Here is a 19,725-nt window from a genome sequence, read left to right as displayed (position 1 = left end):
AGTCAGTATTTTAATTTTCTTACATTCCTTCCTATTAAAACACCCTGAAAATTAATGAGCCCAGAAAAAAGATTGCCAGACCTCAGCTGAATGCTGCAGTTACACCCTCTCTGCTTCATGCTAAAGATCAAGATTGTTTGCCTTCATATCCCTTTGTATTACTAACATTTTCAATTGCCTGCAAACAAAACCCTGACAGATACTGAAGAGCCAGTCAAAGATAACATTTGTATGGGACGTTCTGAGTTCTCACAAAGCATTATTGTGGTGGTGAAATGATATAACTTTTACCTCCCATTTTCCCATGTTGAACATGTCTTCTGAACATGATGGAATATATCCGGAATGATGGGACCTAGGATTTATCACACCTTTGAATGCCATCAGAAGTGGGGAGATTGCAGAGAGACTTTATATCACAAAATGAATATGAGAAGGAGGCGTAAGTATTGTTGTTGCAGGACCATCCCTCCCATGAGGTGGGGTGAATTATCTGCCTCTGGTGGCAGATCAGGAAGGGTGGCACCACCTCCACTGCCAGAAGGGCTTCCTCCAACTTCTTCTTGTTTCATATTACGGATGGATGGAATTACTTGTGCCTGGCTTGTCAGCTGCTTGTGGAGAACCCGCTGCTGCCCACACCTGTTCATGGTGCTATGCAGGCTTCTTCACAGCTCGCTGAGCACCTGATGAAGCTGTGGGGCCATCGGTCCTCTCACTGAGCTGCTAGTGGGTGCAACAATGGTGGCTTGGACATTTCTGAGAATGGGGACTGTAAAGGGGCCGTTTATGCAACATTCCCACCCCGGAAATGTCTGAGTTTACCAGTGATGCACAAAATGGTGGCTCATTCAGTGGCAGGTAGGTGACCCTATGGAAGGAGAACAAGGCTCCTGTGTCTTTAACAGTTGTATAGAAAAGGGAATTTCAGCAGGTGTGTGTCCTGCTTAGGCTGTAGGATGCTCTACGTGCAGAACAGGTATATACAGAGGAACGATCAAGCCAGGCCAAGGTCAGAGCACATGCAGTCAAGAGGGTCAGGCAAAAACAGGAGTCATCACAATAACAGCCAAAGGTCAAAACACAGGTAAACAGTCAGTACGTTACACAGTCCAGAGGCAGATTCGGTACGCAGTCCAAAAGGTCAGTAACCAGGGTATCAGGCAAGATTCAGAAAGCACAGTTCATGGCAGGATGAACCAAAATTGTTCCAATGCTAGCCGATTCCAAATGCAGGCTTTTAAGCCCAAAGCCTGTTGGACCCCACCCAGAGCTCAGCGGCAGTAATCAAAGCTGAGGAGACCCTTTCTCCCTGAGGAGACCTTTTCTTCAGGCGAATACTCCATCGCACAGGAGCCTTACTCACCTGTGGCTTGAGGCGATGTCGCTCCCGGGGGTCAGGGGGGGTGCGCAGCCTCTGCCTCAGAGGCAGAGTCCATTTCTCCTGGCAGGGATGGTCCTGCAACTATCTCCCATGAGGGCTCAGGCTCCTGTGGGTCTGATGGTGGTCTTGGGTCTGGGGCTTTGGCTTTTGGGGCACCCTGGGCTTCTGGGGCTACTCCTCAAGTAGGGGCGTGACAGTGTTATTGTTACACATGCAGCACCTGGTGAAATTCCCTTTTTATCGCAACCGTTAAAGCTGCAGGAGCCCTGCTCTCTTTGGGTTTTGGTCAAGATGCCAGGGCTCCTGCAGCTTTAGCAGTTGTGATGATGAGGGAACTTCACCAGGTGCTACATGTATATGAATGACACCTGCTGAAACACCCTTTTTTATGCAACTGCTAATGATACAGGAACCGCATCTTCCTTTTCATATGGTCACCCTAGTGGGAGGTGGCTTTATCAGGCTCTCACTGAGCCATGGAGCACCCAATGGGTGAGTGCATGAGTGCCCCATGGCTCAGCAAGCAGGATCCAGGAAGGCAGGAACAGAGGATTCCATCTAGCTCCACCCCCTGCAAACTCTCGCAACATCCCTATTTACTATCAACAAAACTGTAGAATACAGCAAGTCACAGTCTTCTGCACTATGATGAGATAAGGTGTATTTCTACTTACATGATAAGCATTATTTCTAAATTTCCATCAATCCATATAAATTAGCAAATAAATATAAATTAGTCATCTTTGTGATGCATTTCTTCTTTTGGGGAGGGGGCATGTGTAAATGGCCAGCTTTCATCAATAGTAAACCTGTAAAACTTCCCCTTCAGTTTTTCCAGCTGCCAACAAATCACGATGTTCTTTTTTTTTGCAAGGACTAAAAAGCCTTAATAAATGGCCAAGGCATATTTTATGAAAAGAACCTCGATACCCATCTCCATGAATTCCTGGGATTCTCATCGTATCTGGGCAGGCCATTAGTAAATTCATTTAGTATTCTAGTGGATGTCAAATATAGTTTGGTGGGTATTTCATTGTGTTTTGACATTAATTGATGGACACTTAAACTCTTCATAACTCAGTGGTGCTTCAGAATGGAGGAAATTAGAAAGATGAATTTCGAAGAAATGAACCCATTGAAGAGAGATGTGGCTGCAAATTCATTACAATCAAGCAAGCTGGGAACCATGACACCCAAGCGAATAAAATGATGGCCAATTGCGGTTATACATGACAACACATCATGAGAAGTGAAGAGGAGGTGTTAGCTCTATTGGAAGACTGTGTCAGAGGTCAGATTGGGGGAATAGAACATGGGAAATTGAACGGATTTTGGAATAGAGCACTGGCCCAACTTCTGCTGCCATGAGCATGTGTTAGGGATGCACCCCAAATCTTGAATTTTCTCCAGATGTTACATTTCCAAATTATCTGGTGTTATTTCTGATGTGGCTCCAATACATTATCAACCCCCCAATATCCCATTTAAAAAAAACCAAAATCCAGTCTTTGTACAGTATTTGCCACACAATTCAGTTCTTTTATACTGAAGATAGCAAGGACTGAACCCGGGGATTTCTGCATATGCTCTCCTCTAAATTGCAGTCCCTCCCCACTTCCATAGTGCCCAGACTGTCTCCGAGCAATGCTTTCCTGTGAATTCAGTTCACACAGTCACATTTAGGTCATTAAATGCTGGATCACCCATATGTGTACACATTTGACTCTCCACACAGGGAGGTCCCAAGTTGGGAGGTCAAGATTGGCATGCAAATTTGGCTGAAATAAAGTTTGCCCAGTGTCCAGCATTATCCATCTTCTGGTGCAACGCACAGTTGAATAATGCATTTGATGCATTCTGATGGGCCTGGCTAGTGTCTGATGTCAATGGAGAATGCATCCTCAAATATGTCCTATGAGCCTGTGCGACATGCAGCGGTAGTACCTCCTCCCTACATCATGCGGGGCCAACTTTGCCCAACCCACTGGCTGGAAGGGCCACCCCACTGGATGCAAGACCTGGACCAGCATGATTTCACACCGACCAATGGATTCAGGGCCTGGTGAGCCTTTATAAAGTGGCTGGGTCACAGGACTGACCTCTTTGGATCCCACACAGCACACCCACCCTCCTATCCCAACAGAGCATTGGGGGTCTAGCCAGTCACTTAGTGGAGGTCTGAGTAGGATATTTTTAGGGGGTTTACCTGCAATTTCCTACTCCATACCACCTTTTTTTTTGTCTACTTCATATTGCACACAACCAGGGCTGATTGGCTGTTATACTTCCTTAACCACTGCTGTGAAGTCATGCAGGCCAGGAGGGAAGACTGGAAGAAGCTGTCCTGGATGCATCCTCACGGTAAACGGATGCTGGTCAAAGCTGTTCCTCACTGTCAGTTGACTTGAGTGGATGTGTTAGGGGAGCAGCTCCTTGTGCCCAACCAGCTTCATATTTCTGAGCACAGATCAGTTGCGAGCAGGACAAAGAAGTCAGTTGTTCCCTTGGTCCACTCTTAAGGTGTGTAGCCAACAAAACCCTTGGATCATTCTTGTGTCTGATTGGTGCTTGGTAGCGTTGCCCTTTGCAGACTTAGGGTGCAATTCTTTGGATGCTTAGACAGTGAAAAGACCTACAACTCCCAGCATGCCCCATGCAGATATGCTGGCTAGGGGATGCTAGGGGTTGCAGGCTTTTTCTCTAACTAAACATCCATAGGATTCTCCCTTTAGTTATTCAGTCAAGCAGGTCCTCTGGGAAGAATTTACTTCAGTCAGCAAAGACTAGGCTGACGGGTGTTACCCAGAGGACCTTCTCTTCTGCTGCTCCCAGACTGTGGAATGGCCTGCCGGAGGAGATTCATCAACTTAACAATCTTTTAGCATTCAAGAAAGCTATAAAGACTGATCTCTTCCGGCAGGCCTATCCAGTGGAATTTTAGGATGCTTTAGTATGCTTTTAGGATGTTTTTAAACAGTGTATACTATGTTTTTAATCAGTATTTTATGCATTTTATGCTTGTTGTTGTTCCCCGTCTTGATCCAATTGGAAAGGCGGGTAAGAACTATATTATTATTATTATTATTATTACTACTACTACTACTACTACTACTACTACTACTATTATTACCCCATTGTCTAGTGACATCATTTTGGAGGATGGGGAACACATACACAGATACACAATTATCCTCATTTCTCACCCCACACTCACACATACGTATATCCATTCGCTCACAACTTTAACCCTTCCCTTCCTTCCACCACAACCCCCCCCCCAAAAAAAAAGAATAGAAAAGAAAAGAAAAAAGCACTCTAGGCTCTTTGGTTCCTGCCATAGACACCTTGTTCCTAGAGTGTCTTAGGAAGCAGGCAGGAACTGTTGAGCACTGCTTTTTAGGATGCTTTTCAAATAAAGCCTCCACGGCAGGAACTATGGCAGGCAGCTTCTTCCTCCAGTATAGGGTGACCATATGAAAAGGAGAACAGGGCTCCTGTATCTTTAACAGTTGTATTGCAAAGGGAATTTCAACAGGTGTCATTTGTATATATGGGGAACCTGGTGAAATTCCCTCTTCATCACCACAGTTAAAGTGCAGGAGCTATACTAGAGAGACCAGATTTAAAAGAGGGCAGGGCACCTGCAGCTTTAACTGTTGTGATGAAGAGGAAATTTCACCAGGTTCCCCATATATACAAATGGCACCTGCTGAAATTCCCTTTACAATACAACTGTTAAAGATACAGGAGCCCTGTCCTCCTTTTCATAGGGTCACCCTACTACAGTATCCCTCCTCTCTTACATTTATTTTTATTTTAGGGGCAGTGGCAGATGTCGGGGTCTAAGGGGCTGCCAGACAGTGTTTTGGCTTCCCTTTTGCACCCCTTGTATAAAGTTTGAAAGTCACATGGAAACTAGGGTGACCATATGAAAAGGAGGACAGGGCTCCTGTATCTTTAACAGTTGCATGGAAAAGGGAATTTCAGCTGGTGTCTTTTGTATATTTGGAGAACCTGGTGAAATTCCCTCTTCATCACAGCAGTTCAAGCTGTAGGTGCCCTACCCTCTTTTAAATCTGGTCACTCTAGTATAGCTCCTGCAGCTTTAACTGTAGTACTGAAGAGGGAATTTCACTAGGTTCTCCATATATACAAATGATACCTGCTGAAATTCCCTCGTCTATACAACTGTTAAAGATACAGGAGCCCTGTCCTCCTTTACATATGGTCACCCTAATGGAAACAAAACAAAACCCTAACCCTTACATCCAGAATAACTGTTGTTGTGAGCATTCATGCTAACAGACCTGTTCCCATTTAAAAAAGAAAAGAAAGAAAGGCAAAAGCAAGAAATCTTTGTGCCTAATTAGTCTCAGACAATTCAGTAACAGTGGATGGTCTGGCATTGACTAATTACAGCTGTTAATGTGAGATGATAATGAATGGAACAAGCCTTTGCTCAAGCCTTAGATCCAACTATCCATTTCTTTGTACAATGCCACAGAGACTGCTTTCATCTTCATTCAGTAGGAGAATGCATCAAAAAGTAAAAGAGGAAAAAATTCAGCATGCCAGAAACATTTTTCTTAGTCAATTGGCTTTACAAGCTTTCAGCTTTCAATGCCTTACTGGTTTTATAACATTAAAAGAAATTTAAAAATCCCCACTTGATTCTGATTTGGATCCCCAATACTTCCCCTGTTGTCAACTGACTTTCCCCTTGTATTGATCAGCTTGTTGATAGATATACAGTTGATTTGTTTCTTCATTCATCCTTCATGCCAAACAATCAGTGTTTTGGGCCCTGATCCTGATGGAGAAATGGAAGCCCCATTTCTTGAGATTTTTAAATCTGTCCTTGCACAAGGGTTAATGGTGAATTCCAATGAGAAAAGAAAGCATAAGGACTTTACATAAGGCAGTCCTCTATTTGAAGGCTTCCTCTATTTGAATGGGTCTCCAATCCAAGTAGAGTTTGAAAACAAAGAATGATATGGAGTTACAGAAGACGGAGCAGCATACAGGTGAAAAGGTCACAGTCTTTCCCACTATGATGTGAGGTATATCTATTTAAATTATAGTCATTAGTACTTAAAGTGTGTGTGTCAAGCAAATGTAAGAGACATTCTCTTTTGTTCTCTATCTTGGGGCCTTGCTAGACCTGCCGGCGCCGGCAGGGAGGCAGGGCCGAGGCGCGCTGAAGTTAGCGCGCCTCCCCCAGGCTACTAGACGCACGACGCGCAGGGACGTCGCGTCCCTGCGGCGTCCGCCATTTTTTTTTTAATTTTAAAGGGGCCGGGTGCGGCCCGAAGACTCCGGAGAGGTAAATGGGTTTTTTGGGGTTTTTTTTACCGGGGGGGGGGGGCGAAGGCTGGGAGGGTGAAGGCTGGGAGGGTGGGTGCCAGGGTGGGTGGCACGGGGGGGAGGGCGAGTGCGATCGCGCCTCCCGGGCAATGCCTGGCATGTGCCGCCCCATGCCAGGCATTGCCCGGGCAGCGCGCGGCGCGATCGCACCCACCCTCCCCCCGTGCCACCCACCCTGGCACCCACCCTCCCAGCCTTCGCCCCCCCGCCGATGGGCACAGCGCTACTATAGGCGCTGTGCCAGGTCCGCGGCTTTTCGTGGCTCCTCGCAAGTAAGCGAGGAGCCGCGAAAAGCTGCGGAAGTCCCTAGACGTTCCCCAGCTCCGGCCTGAGGCCGGAGCTGGGGAAAAGGCGCGCCATAAGCGAATTCGCTTATGGCGCGTTGGAGGAGGCCTCAGCGCGGCCTGTCTCCGGATTCCCCTGTGCGTCATCTGGACGCACAGCAGGGAAGCCGGGACAGAAGGCGCGCTAAGGCCTCGTCTAGGAAGGCCCTTGGTGATGCACATTTATTGGGGGGAGTGATGCATCACAAAAAGGAGATTAAAATTCTCTCCACCCATAAAGAAAACCAAGCAAAATCAATATAAAGCTCACTTTTATCCTAAATATGTTGTGATGATTATGAAAGTAGTAAGCATTGTAAGTTATCACCCACCACATTATAGGAAAGTGAACAATTCTTGCTTGTTTCCCTGGGAGTAAGTCTCCATTGAACATGTTACTAACTAATGTAAATTGGTGTGTTTGTGCAAGTGTTCATTGACCCTAATCCAAATTACACCAAATTAGTGAAATAAGAATGGAAGTCTGGTTTGAAAAAGTCTGATTCCATCAATAGACCATTCACAAATTTACCCTTGCATCAATGGGGTCTTTAAGGCTGTCATTGGGGTGGAGAGGGGAGTGCACAATTTATGAGGCTCCCAAAATTGTGCTAATAATACTAATATGTTTCTTACCCACCTCTCCGTCTGGATCCCTCTGTTGCAACAATGGTGGCCAACATTTACAGAGGAAGGGGACGTATGTGATTTTGATGCAAGGGCGGGTGGATGCCACATGTTTGCCAGGGCCTTGTGAACGCTCAGGGCTAGGGTCCTCTGGCCTTTGACCATGGGCTCCCTACTGGATGTGGCCCTCAGGAGTTGACCAATTATGCCACCAACTTATGCTTTCATCCAACCAAGGCCCAATCTACATGAACCATTTATTCCGGAATAATATTGAGGTCATCCCAACCACACCACATAATGTTCACCTACTCCAAAGGTGATCCAGGGATGACCCCTCAGTTATTCAGGAATATCGCAGACTGCTTTTGTCATGGTTTTTTGGCTCTCTCACTACAATCCCAGAATTCACAACGGCTGTGCCTCCCCTTCCCAAAGCTGTTGCTGTTTGGTGCAAGCTCCCAGCTTGGTGAACAGCCAACTTGCTGTCAGGGACATGTCCAATGGTTTTGGACATGGGCAGGAGTGGGCAGCCGCCATTCTCAGCACATTTTTGGATTGACTATTGGTGTGTTTTGGCCCCAGCCATGTGTATTTTTTAAAAAAAGAAAAACACACCACAAACGTATTGATGCTCAGGAGCACATCTTCAACACAGTACCTATCCCCCCCCAATGCACTTCTGTGTGTTTGTGCCAATGCGCATCTCAGAAGAGTTATTTTTTAAAAAAATTCTGAATCCCGTACCCACCTGTCCAGTCCCACCCACATCTCCCAATACATCTTTGGAAGTGCCATCATGGAGCTCTCCTTTACTTGTGGGAAACTTTCTTTGCGTGTGTCCCTTGAAAGGCGGTCTGGGAAGCTGGAAACCCTGTGATCATTCCCCCCCCTTCTTGAAAGGGCTCTAGGTGTAGAGGAGCCCCTAGTCAATATTGTTGCATGTGACATATTATTTTCGTATCCCCCCTCCCCGCAACAAAAATGCAGCAAATCATGTACCAGGCTAGTCAGCACTCTTCTTGAGTTAAGTGCTTTCCATTTACATGCCTTGAAACTAACATAATGTGTGGTGTCCCCCCTCCTGTGGTTTTCTTTCCAGTTCCCAATGAAATAATTACAGTTATTATGCTTTCTGCTCACCTGCTTGCTGTCTTCTTATCTAGAATCTCCATTCCCAAGTAATAATAGCCACCTAGAGGTTTCAATTAGCTTATAATGAAATGTTGCTCATTAATAAAGCCCCAGAACAGTAAAACATAAGCCACTTCAGTTCTCTTCCCCCTCCCCTCTTTCTCTCTCTCACACACAAACACTCACAGAGCACAATTTTCAAAAATAAGTGATCTTATTATTATTGGCATGCATGGGGTTTATTGAGAAATTTGTCATTTAAAACACAAAGGCATGATATAGAATCCTCTTCCAGGCATTTATTTTCTTCACTGTGTTGTCATTTGGTGGAATTAAAATAAAGCCGGAAGTTATGTTGATGTTATAGTAAATGACAGGCATTTGCTGAATGCTTCCCACCAGAAAGGGATGGGGGAAGCCAGGGCCTTTTCTACACCCAAGGATTATCCCAGGAAAATGGAGGGATCATCCCTGCCTGCTCCTAGGATCCCCTGTGTGTTATTTGGATGCACAGGGATGGGCACGGGGGGAGACAAGTGTAGAAACGGTCCAGGAACCAGGCAATGGGCAGGGGGCCAACAATTGCTGTAGCACTATGAAAGCAGTACGAAAGCAGTACATAAACGGCAGGAGCCACACCAAGCAGGATATAGCAGTATGAAAGTGGTATATGGGATGTGTCAATGGGCCCCAGCTGTTGTCAGTGCACTTCAATACTGCTATAAAGCAGTAGTGTGGCTCCTGCCTTTTATATACCGCTTTCATGCCACTTTCATAATGAAATATCCTTCTTGGTGTAGATCAGGCCTTCCACCTTTCCAGAAAGAACACTACAGCAATGGTAGTTTGCTCTGTGACTGCAAAAATAAAGAGAAATATGGTAGCAAAGTAGGGGAGAGCAAGGTAAAGAATATGGGGAATAGAAAGCAGGAGTTTAAGCATGACCTCATTGCCTTCTTCACATGCTGTGGATTTTCCAATCTGCAACTGGGCTTCTCACCCCTTGACAAAGGCCATTTCTACACCTGCCTTTTTTCCAGGGATCATCCCAGGATCATCCCTGCATGCAAATGACACACAGGGGATCCCGGGAGCAGGCAGGGACAATCTCTCCATTTTCCTGGGATAATCCTTAGGTGTAGAAAGGGCCAAAGGCTATTAGAACCAATTGTCCTGTGATCAAGCATGGAAGAAGTAGTAAACTGCTTCCATTGCCAGCCCTATAAATAGTGGACTGCTTTAAAGACTTATTATTGTTCTGGTTGTCTTTATGTTAGCCACCCTGGGATCCTTGATGGCGGAACAAGGGCAGGATAAAAATGCTTAAATTGATGATCATTTTCTCCTCCTGACATGTTCCCAATTTAAACTGTTTTCCACCCATGATGCCAATGGAAGCTTCCCTTCCAATGCAAATAGAAGCATTGGGGAGGGATTTTTCCCCAGGATTGTGGGGTGCAGAGGAACAAACAACTTCTCCCCAACCTCCCCTTTGATTGTTCCAGTTCTGCTCATACTCCACAATAGCTATTTTTTTTTTATGTACACATGCATTCATGCAATGAATGCCATCTCTAATTTGGCCTCCATATACACATCCATCATAGCAAGAACACCATCAATGGAAGATAATCCTGCTGAAAGCTGGATGTAAGGCTTCTATAAAATGTGCCTCTTTATTATGGCATTGCCAGACTGATCTCTCCACCAGGGAATGTTCACATTTTCATCATGTAGTAAAGGATAGCATTTGTCATGGTCCAGATGTGAATGTCAAAAACAAGCCCACAACATGATTTGATAGTCACTGGTGTTCGTTGAGACTTCTCAAGAAGTACTTCAAAAAATTACTCAGTTTCACCTGGTTTTCCATCATTTGTTCATCAATACCAGCATACCAAGATTGTCATGTGCCATATTTGCTGTCAAGGTTCATCACAACATGAGCTTATTTATTTATTTATTTATTTATTTATTTATATACCACTTCCTTTCCAAAGATTTCAGAGTGATGAACAGATAGGATAAAAGAGCAAAAACAGAATAAAAACATCATTAAAATTACATTTTAAGAAACAGGTTCAGATAAAACCATGGCCAGTCATGAGTCAACCTGCAGCTCTGTTCATTGTATACCCACCTGGAAGAAAGAGCCAGCCACAATTTATTTCCCATTCCAGTTGAATGGGAATAGAATGCGTCCAGGAGATCCATCTCATTGTAACATTATAGCAGAGCCATGATTGGAGCGAGCTACATCTCTCCAGCTTGTATTGGGCTGACCACCTCTTGCATGAAGGAGGTACTGCTGGTTCACCATCCCCCCCAAGCCCTATCTCTTTAAGTGTTTTGAGTCTGTGTGCAGTTCTGTTTATTGTGTACTCATCTGGAAGAAAGGGGCAACATATAGTTCAAAGGTGCAGAAGCTCAGGTCCACCCCCAGCCTAACTAGGCTGACAATCTGGCCTGCCAGGTTACCCCACAACGACTTCCCCTGGCCCCATCCCCTTTTTCTGGTCCATCCCCTTTCTGCATCCACCACTGTAGTCTGTGTTCCCTGATAGGTTGGGCTTTCATATATCCTAGAGGGGGGGGGAGAAAGAAAGATGTGTATATGGAGGGTGGGTGGGGTGGGAGAATTATTTCCTCCAAAGCAACAGAAATATCTTTAACCCCCTCACCAAGTCCAAGTCTCTGCATAGTTAGTATCAGAAAAAAGATAAATCAAATATACATTTTAATTATTACTTCAAGTTTAAGGTTACATATTTTTTATCCACTTACAACCAGTGCTGTGTCAAAATCCATCCTGCATTTTCCTTGAAAGTTTTCTTCCCCTACAAAAGAAGCTTTTTTAATAATAATAATAATAATAATAATAATAATAATAATAATAATGGCTATCTTAAACTTTGAGAGCCACTGTGATGTAGTTATTAAACTGTTGGACTGGTCCTCAGGAAGATCCAGGTTCTAGTCTTCATTCAGCCATGAAGCTCACTGGGTGCCTTTGAGCCAGTCAATGACCCTCAGTCTAACCAACCTCAAAGGGTTGTTGTTGTGAGGATAAAATGGAGAGAAGGAGAACCATGTAAGATGACTTGGGTTCATTGTAAGAGGGGGGAAAGGTGGGATCTAAATATAATAAATAAATAAAAGCAGATGCAGGAGTTTTGAACAAGGTATGATAAATCCTGTTCTACCCACCCCTTACCCTGATTCCTCCCCTACATTGGGGCATTAAAAAAGTACAAGGAATAAATATTATTTAAAGTTGCTGTAATCATCAACATTTCTCACTATATCCCATTCTGTCTCCAGAGAATCCTCCACCATCACCTCTACAATGGCTCTTGTTCTTTAAACGAAAATGATACAAATTGATGCCTACACAGGAGGGGATATTCTTAGGTGAGATGAAATAATATTTTAGGTGTGGTTCACCTCCTTGTCTTCCCTTGAGTTAGTATTTAAGATTATAAGCCTGACAGGTAACTATGGGAGAGAAATTCATTGGGTCACACTTTTAATGTGAACTTCCACAAACCAATATATAAACCAAAGAGCAGTTATACATCAATATTCATACTTTCCCAAATTTTCTGATACAGTTCTTCAGTCAAACCATGTGTCCAAATATGTATACAATACTGACTTTAACATTCAAAAATGCATTACATTATGGATATTATATTGATTGCACTGATGTATATATTAGGCAAAACTGAATACAAAAATGGGTCTAGTGAGAGAAAAGTGCAAAAGTGTGGTTAGTAATATTTGGGCAGACTTTAAAAAATGTGCAGTGTGATGAACCACAGGACAAAATAGACTAAAGGTTGCGGGTGGGGGTAAAGAGAAAATGACCAAAACTGAAATTGACAGATTTGCCTATCCATACATAGCAAGAACTATGCCTTTACATCAATTTATACAGTCCTTGATGTATTTAGAGGAGGAGGAGGAGGAACTTTGACATGATGGGAAAATAAGCTTGCAAGAACATTTTAATGGGGATTATAAAGTCAGCTCTTTTGTACAAGTGACTAAAATTACAATGAAAAAATCTGGACAGAAAGAAAATAATATAAAAAATGGCTACATTGCTAGCTCTTTGTCTTACACTAGAGGGAGCACCTTGACCATACTGTGGAATTAAATGGCAACAAGTGTTGCAAACGGCAGTTCTAGAAAAATTATAGGCTAAATCTAATGATTCCCCCCATACTAATATGCCTCTAAAAACCTCTGTGGTCACTGATCTGCGATACTCTTCTTGATCCTGGTAAAGGCTTTGGCCAACTGTGGATTTTTTATTAATGATTTGGACGAGGAGGTGCAGGGAATGCTTATCAAATTAGCAGATGACACAAAATTGGGTTGGATAGCTAATACCCTGGAAGACAGAAACAAACTTCAAAGTGATCTTGATAGGCTGGAATGCTGGGTAGAAAACAACAGAATGAAATTTAATAGGGATAAATGCCAAGTTCTACATTTAGGAAATAGAAACCAAAGGCACAGTTACAAGATGAGGGATACTTGGCTCAGAAATACTACAAACGAGAAGGATCTCGGAATTGTTGTAGATCACAAGCTGAATATGAGCCAACAGTGCGATATGGCTGCAAGAAAGGCAAATGCTATTTTGGGCTGCATTAATAGAAGTATAACTTCCAAATCACATGAGGTACTGGTTCCTGTCTATTCGGCCCTGGTTAGGCCTCATCTAGAGTATTGCGTCCAGTTCTGGGCTCCACAATTCAAGAAGGACGCAGACAAGCTGGAGCGTGTTCAGAGGAGGGCAACCAGGATGATCAGGGGTCTGGAAACAAAGCCCTATGAAGAGAGACTGAAAGAACTGGGCATGTTTAGCCTGGAGAAGAGAAGATTGAGGGGAGACATGATAGCATTCTTCAAATACTTAAAAGGTTGTCACACAGAGGAGGGCCAGGATCTCTTCTCGATCCTCCCAGAGTGCAGGACACGGAATAACGGGCTCAAGTTAAAGAATCCAGATTCCAGCTGGACATCAGGAAAAACTTCCTGACTGTTAGAGCAGTATAACAATGGAATGAGTTACCTAGGGAGGTTGTGGGCTCTCCCACACTAGAGGCCTTCAAGAGGCAGCTGGACAACCATCTGTCAGGGATGCTTTAGGGTGGATTCCTGCATTGAGCTGGGGGTTGGACTTGATGGCCTTGTAGGCCCCTTCCAACTCTGCTATTCTATGATTCGTTTTCTACTCATTTCAAAGGCATTCCTTTCCTCAATGAGTCCTGTAAACAGTAGTGCTCTCCAGATGCTATGGATCGTAGAGCTTCATCTACGTACCTGTTTCCCTCGAATTATCCCTACAGTGCTAAACTGTCAGCATTGTTGTTCTTGTTGTTACCGGGTGGCAAGATCCTTTGCATACCAGGAAATGGTTTTAAGGGGGGAAATGTAAAAAAAAAAAAGCATTAAAAATCAATGGATGTCCGAATCCGATTCAAATCTGGTATGCTTAAAGCTCTCCTTGATATCTATTACTGTGCCAATTTAGATGTCTTTATCTTTAACGATTATGCAGATGTAAGCATTTGTTTAATTTTTTCCCTGAATCCTGCTCCTGTGCCCCAGTGATATGCTCTGATGATATGCTCGAAAACTAGTAGCAAAATACGGCGAGTCTTTTGCCTTTATAGCACAATTAAAGCAGGATGCATGGGAGTACTTCACAATAAAAGCAGATTATAAACTGGAAAACTTCAGAGTCCTTTGCATGCAATTCACAGTGATTGTACAGTATAACGCTGGTGTGATAAAGCTCTCAGACAGATTTATCAACACCCTAAACAATTGTTGGTGTGTGGGGAGGGCGAGTCATGACATTTCTGGAAGGCTGTGGATGGTATTGTTGATTTAGGCTAATCAACTTAAGATGGAGTCCTGTGCTTGTTAGACAGAAATTAGTCCTACAACTCCCAGCATTAGCTGGCAAGCATTGCTGGCCAGGGCACAGGACTGGGCAGAGGAGGGGGCAGTGGGGCCAGTTGGCACGGGCCTACGACTTTGAGGGGGCCTACTCTGAATCCCACTGGGCAAAGTTGCTTGAGTTCTCTGTTGTTGATGATGAATTTTCCCAAAGAAAAGCACATAAAGCATTTCTGAATGCGAAGAAGTGATGACTTACATACATCTTGAATAAAAGTGCTTGCCATTACCTTTTTTATAATTTGTTCTAGTTCATATATATTTAGAACTGATTAAAAAATACTTTATGAGTAGTTTGAAATGGAGCCTACATTTCCCATCTGGCCTGGGCCTGCTACCAGCTGTGTCCGGCCCTACCAGGGCATGTGGGAAATCGTAGGACTTTTTTTCCAGTGTAAACAAGCATAGAATTGTGCCTTTAAACAGGTTTCCACCCATACATTTCCTCACTCATTCTGTTCTCCTTTCCGAGAGAGAGAGAGAGAGAGAGAGATGGAAGGCCTTTTATGTACAAGTCTGTTTTGTATATTGTTTATTTATTTATTTATTTATTTGCTTGCTTGCTCGTTTTTGTTTTCCTGGTTGTTTGTTTTAATGCTACTGTATGCTTTTAGTTTGTAGTTTTTTTTAAAAAAATGTTTTATTGTTTATATTTTAGTTTTGGTTTTTTAACTTCTTTTTTAAAAAAAGATGTAAGCCCCTTTGAAAAACTCATTTGAAAAGCTGGGTGAATAAATGCATTAAATAAATGAAGACAAGTTAAATCAAATAAAGCATCACTTTGACAGGATGCTTCATTTCAAACTGAAATAATAAACAGCTCAAGATCAATTATACTGTGTGCCAGATTTTATCTATGGGTTGTTGTTGTTTAGCTTTTACACATGAATCAGAAGATGTCCAAGTGATGCCGATTTAATGATGGGAAGGGAAGAGATGCTGAAAAATGTTATCTTCAAAATAGTTTACTGGTGGCAAAACTGGTGGTTTATATGCAAACCATGAAAACTCTGAAAAGCTAAAGCAAATGGATAGATAGATATTCCATCATTGCCACTTGAAGAATTTGCACATCTTGATTGAACCAGTTATGGCTGGCTAGCCCAAGAGAGAGATTTTTGCACTAGAGGGCTCTAGTATGATTTAACATAGGAAATCCCATTAAAATGATTTATGTCGTATGGTTCCATTAGTCATAAATCATCTACACTGAAGAATTGTTATTTTGGTTTATGTAAAGGGAAGGCAAACCCAGATGTAGCCTCAGAAAACTTGCCCAACCTCTCTCATGACCCCCGAGTCAGGATAGGGCTTCCCGTTGCTAATATACCTACACCAAACACCAGCACCCGCAGAGACATGCACTACCGAATAATAGCCCTCCGCAGACAGCATGAAATGTGTAGCAAATAATCAATGCTGTAACTTGCAGGGACCAACCGTGTGGAGAAAGCCTTTACCCATGCACTCTCTCACCCAAACATTGCACCGAGTTCAGAAGAGGGGCCAGCAGACACAATCTCATTCCTCTTCTATGAGCTGATTCTCCTCACATTTCATGCTGTCTGCGCAGGGCAATTGCTTTTCCTCGTCAGAGGGAGAGCCAATGTTACTGATCATCAACTGCAAGCGTAGGTATGTGTCAAGGTTTTTTAGCTGCCCCTCTGGTGACATCAAGCCACATACATAGAAATTCTCGGTGTTTCCACTCAGATCTATCTATCTATCTATCTATCTATCTATCTATATTTTTAATGCTTATATACCAACGAATATAATAAAATTTTGAAGAGTGCAACCCTAAGGGATTGCCACTCAATAGAAAGAGGGCTCCAAGACTAGAGTCCTCTTTCTATCTTGTGCTCTCGTGGCAGGAACTAGGCAGGGTGGGTGCAGGACATAGGTGGAAATGTAGCCTGCTCCTCACTTTCTTTGCATTTATAGCAGGATGAGCCTCTCAAGTCATCTAGCTGATTTACCCCTTGAAGGGTGGAATGGGTGACTGAGAGTCTTTAGGATCTTGCAAATCTTGGTGACTCCTCTTCTGCCCCACTAGCATGCCTCCTTCTCTGGCTTCTCTTATGAGGTCACAACTGCAGCTTCATAAGAGAAGCTTGTAGGCAATTGGTAAGGGTAATTTCAGGCATATCAAAAAGGCATAGCTAAAATGGTGGCCTGCTTTTGACCTATTAGTGGCAGGAAACCAGGGCCTAATCTACACCAAGCAGGATATTACACTATGAGAGCATTATATAAAAGGCAGGAACCACGCTAGTGCTTTATAGCGGTATTGAAGTGTACTGACAACTGTTGGGGCCCATTGACACATACTGTATACCACTTTCATAGTGCTGTATCCTGCTTGGTGTAGATCTGGCCCTGATCTGGGGAAAGGGGGTCTATGAGAAACATCCATATCCAATAAGGGCCATGTCCCTGAGAGGTCAAGCCACAAAGGATGAGTTGGGAAATTTCTGTAAGACTGGATAAGTAAAAACATAATGTCTTTAAATATGGATACAGGCAGAATTAAAAGAGTACAGTATCCAATCCAATCACATGTTCAAATATAAAACTACAGAAGTAACCTCTGCTGGTAGAAATCTGTATTGGTAACGTATGCACTGTGTTTTGTCTTGTTTTCTTTTCCTACTAGTGTAAAGCCTATGTCACCATGCGGACTAGTAGTCCAGCTCCCTTCTCTCTGTACACTGTACTCTTTTCGTCGCCCGCTGAAGACCTTTTTATTCTCTCAGTATTTTAACACTTAATTTTAACTTAAATTTAAATTTTACTGTTCTAACTCTGCATTTTAATCTTATATCAATTTTGCTGCTTGGTTTTATCCTGGTTGTGCTTTTTATACTGTTATTTTGTAATTGTGCTTTTAACCTGTTGGTTGTTTTATTATGGTTTTAATTTTTGTGAACCACCCAGAGAGCTTCGGCTATTGGGCAGTATAGAAATGTAATAAATAAAATAAATAAATAAATTTTTGGCCCTTCACCACAGAGGGGGCTCATGAATAGTGCAAGTGTGGCTCATGAATGTCCCCTCTGATTTTCATGTGGCGTGGCCCCACTCCCTCCTTCTCCCTCCCCAACAGTGTGGGTGCACCCAAGGCCCGCCTTCATGCCACACTGTTTGGCTGAGCACGGCTGTCCATCATCCTGCTGGCAGAGGAGCTGCCCTGCCTTTTTGGTGCAGAGGAAATGCATTGCTATTAAAGTTCGAGCTTTGAACTGCTTGGAACATTCAACGTTTTCGCCTGTCTACACTCTTCAAGCTTCAGTTTAAAAGAAAATGAGCAAAATCAGTCTGATAGATCTCAAGTAATAAGCCTTCCCCTGCCACATTCTTATATACGATTGTAACCTTTGTCAACAAATACAATGGTATCAATTAGGGACGTGCTCCGCTTCTCCTCGAACCGGAGAAGCAGGAGCGGAGCGGAGTGGGGGGCTTCGCCTACCCTTAAGGCGGAGGCGAAGAGGATTGGGGGACCCGCGGAGCGTTGCGGAGTGGATCGAGGTGAAGGCGGATCCTTTGCCTCGATCCGGAGCTCCGCCAAAAAGGTAAGTGGGGTATACTTGGCTCTGCCACCGCTACCACCCGTGCAGCGATGGCAGCAGAGCCAGGTAAGGGACCAAGGGGGAGTGGGTCTTACCTGAGTATGTATTACCTAGTCTTCCTGGTTGAGTCCTCGGGCTCAATTGAAGCAGCCGCGGGACCGCGGACGGACGCAGGTAAGGGGGGGTTACCTGGCCCTGTTGCCGCCGCCTGTGCAGTAATGGCGGCAGAGCCAGGTAAGGGACCAAGGGGGAAGGGGGTCTTACCTGAGTCCGTCCACGGTCCCTTGGCTGCTTCAATTGAGCCCAAGGACTCAACCAGGAAGACTAGGCCGCAACTGCAGCCTAGTCTTCCTGTTGGGTCCTCAGGCTCAATTGAAGCAGCTGCGGGACCACGGACGGAGGCAGGTAAGGGAGAGGAGGGAGGGGGGTTTACCTGGCCCTGCCACTGCCGCCCGTGCGGTGACGGCGGCAGAGCCAGGTAAGGGACCAAAGGGGAGGGGGGTCTTACCTGAGTCTGTCCACGGTCCCGTGGCTGCTTCAATTGAGCCCGAGGCCTCAACCAGGAAGACTAGGCCGCAACTGCAGCCTAGTCGTCCTGGTTGGGACCGCAGACGGACACAGCTAAGGGAGAGGAGGGGGGGTTTACTTGGCCCTGCTGCCACCGCCCCACCCCACCCATGCGGCGACGGCGGCAGAGCCAGGTAAGGGACCAAGGGGGAGGGGGGTCTTACCTGAGTCCATCGCGGCCCATCCCAGCTTCACTAGAGCCCACGGCTCAACCAGGAAGTGTAAGCCGCAATTGGGGCCTACAGTTCTTGGTTGAGCTGCGGGCTCTAGTGAAGCTGGGATGGGCCACGACGGACACAGGTAAGCAGGAGGAGGGGGGCCTTACTTGATGCCACTCCCCGCCACTGCGGAGCTCCAATTCGGAGCCGGAGCTCCAAAGCGGAGTGGCCCCCAGGCAGATCGAGGCGGGGCGGAGCGGGCCTGATCCGCAATTTGCGGATCGGCCGTGAAGAGGATCAGGGGGTCCGTGCACACCCCTAGTATCAATTGCTTCCTATAGTCATCGTAACTACACTTGCTTGGTATTAATAAATGTTTAAAATATAATCTATGAGCATCTATTTCTACAGTAATTATGTTGAGTGTAAAATGACAGGGTCATTTTCAGCATCAGAAAAAAAACACCCCACGTCTCTATGGACCAAATATGGACAGGAAGCAGGAGCTTGTCAAATTAACAAGAGATCTGCTTAATTAAATTTATTATCCATAAGTTATTTTTCCTACAAGCTTTCCATGGTGGCTAGCAGTGTGTGGAGGTGATACACTAGACGTTCTC

The sequence above is a fragment of the Elgaria multicarinata genome, chromosome 12 (genome assembly GCF_023053635.1).
Source record: "Elgaria multicarinata webbii isolate HBS135686 ecotype San Diego chromosome 12, rElgMul1.1.pri, whole genome shotgun sequence".
Taxonomy (NCBI): Eukaryota; Metazoa; Chordata; class Lepidosauria; order Squamata; family Anguidae; genus Elgaria; species Elgaria multicarinata.
This window is presented reverse-complemented; position numbering follows the sequence as displayed.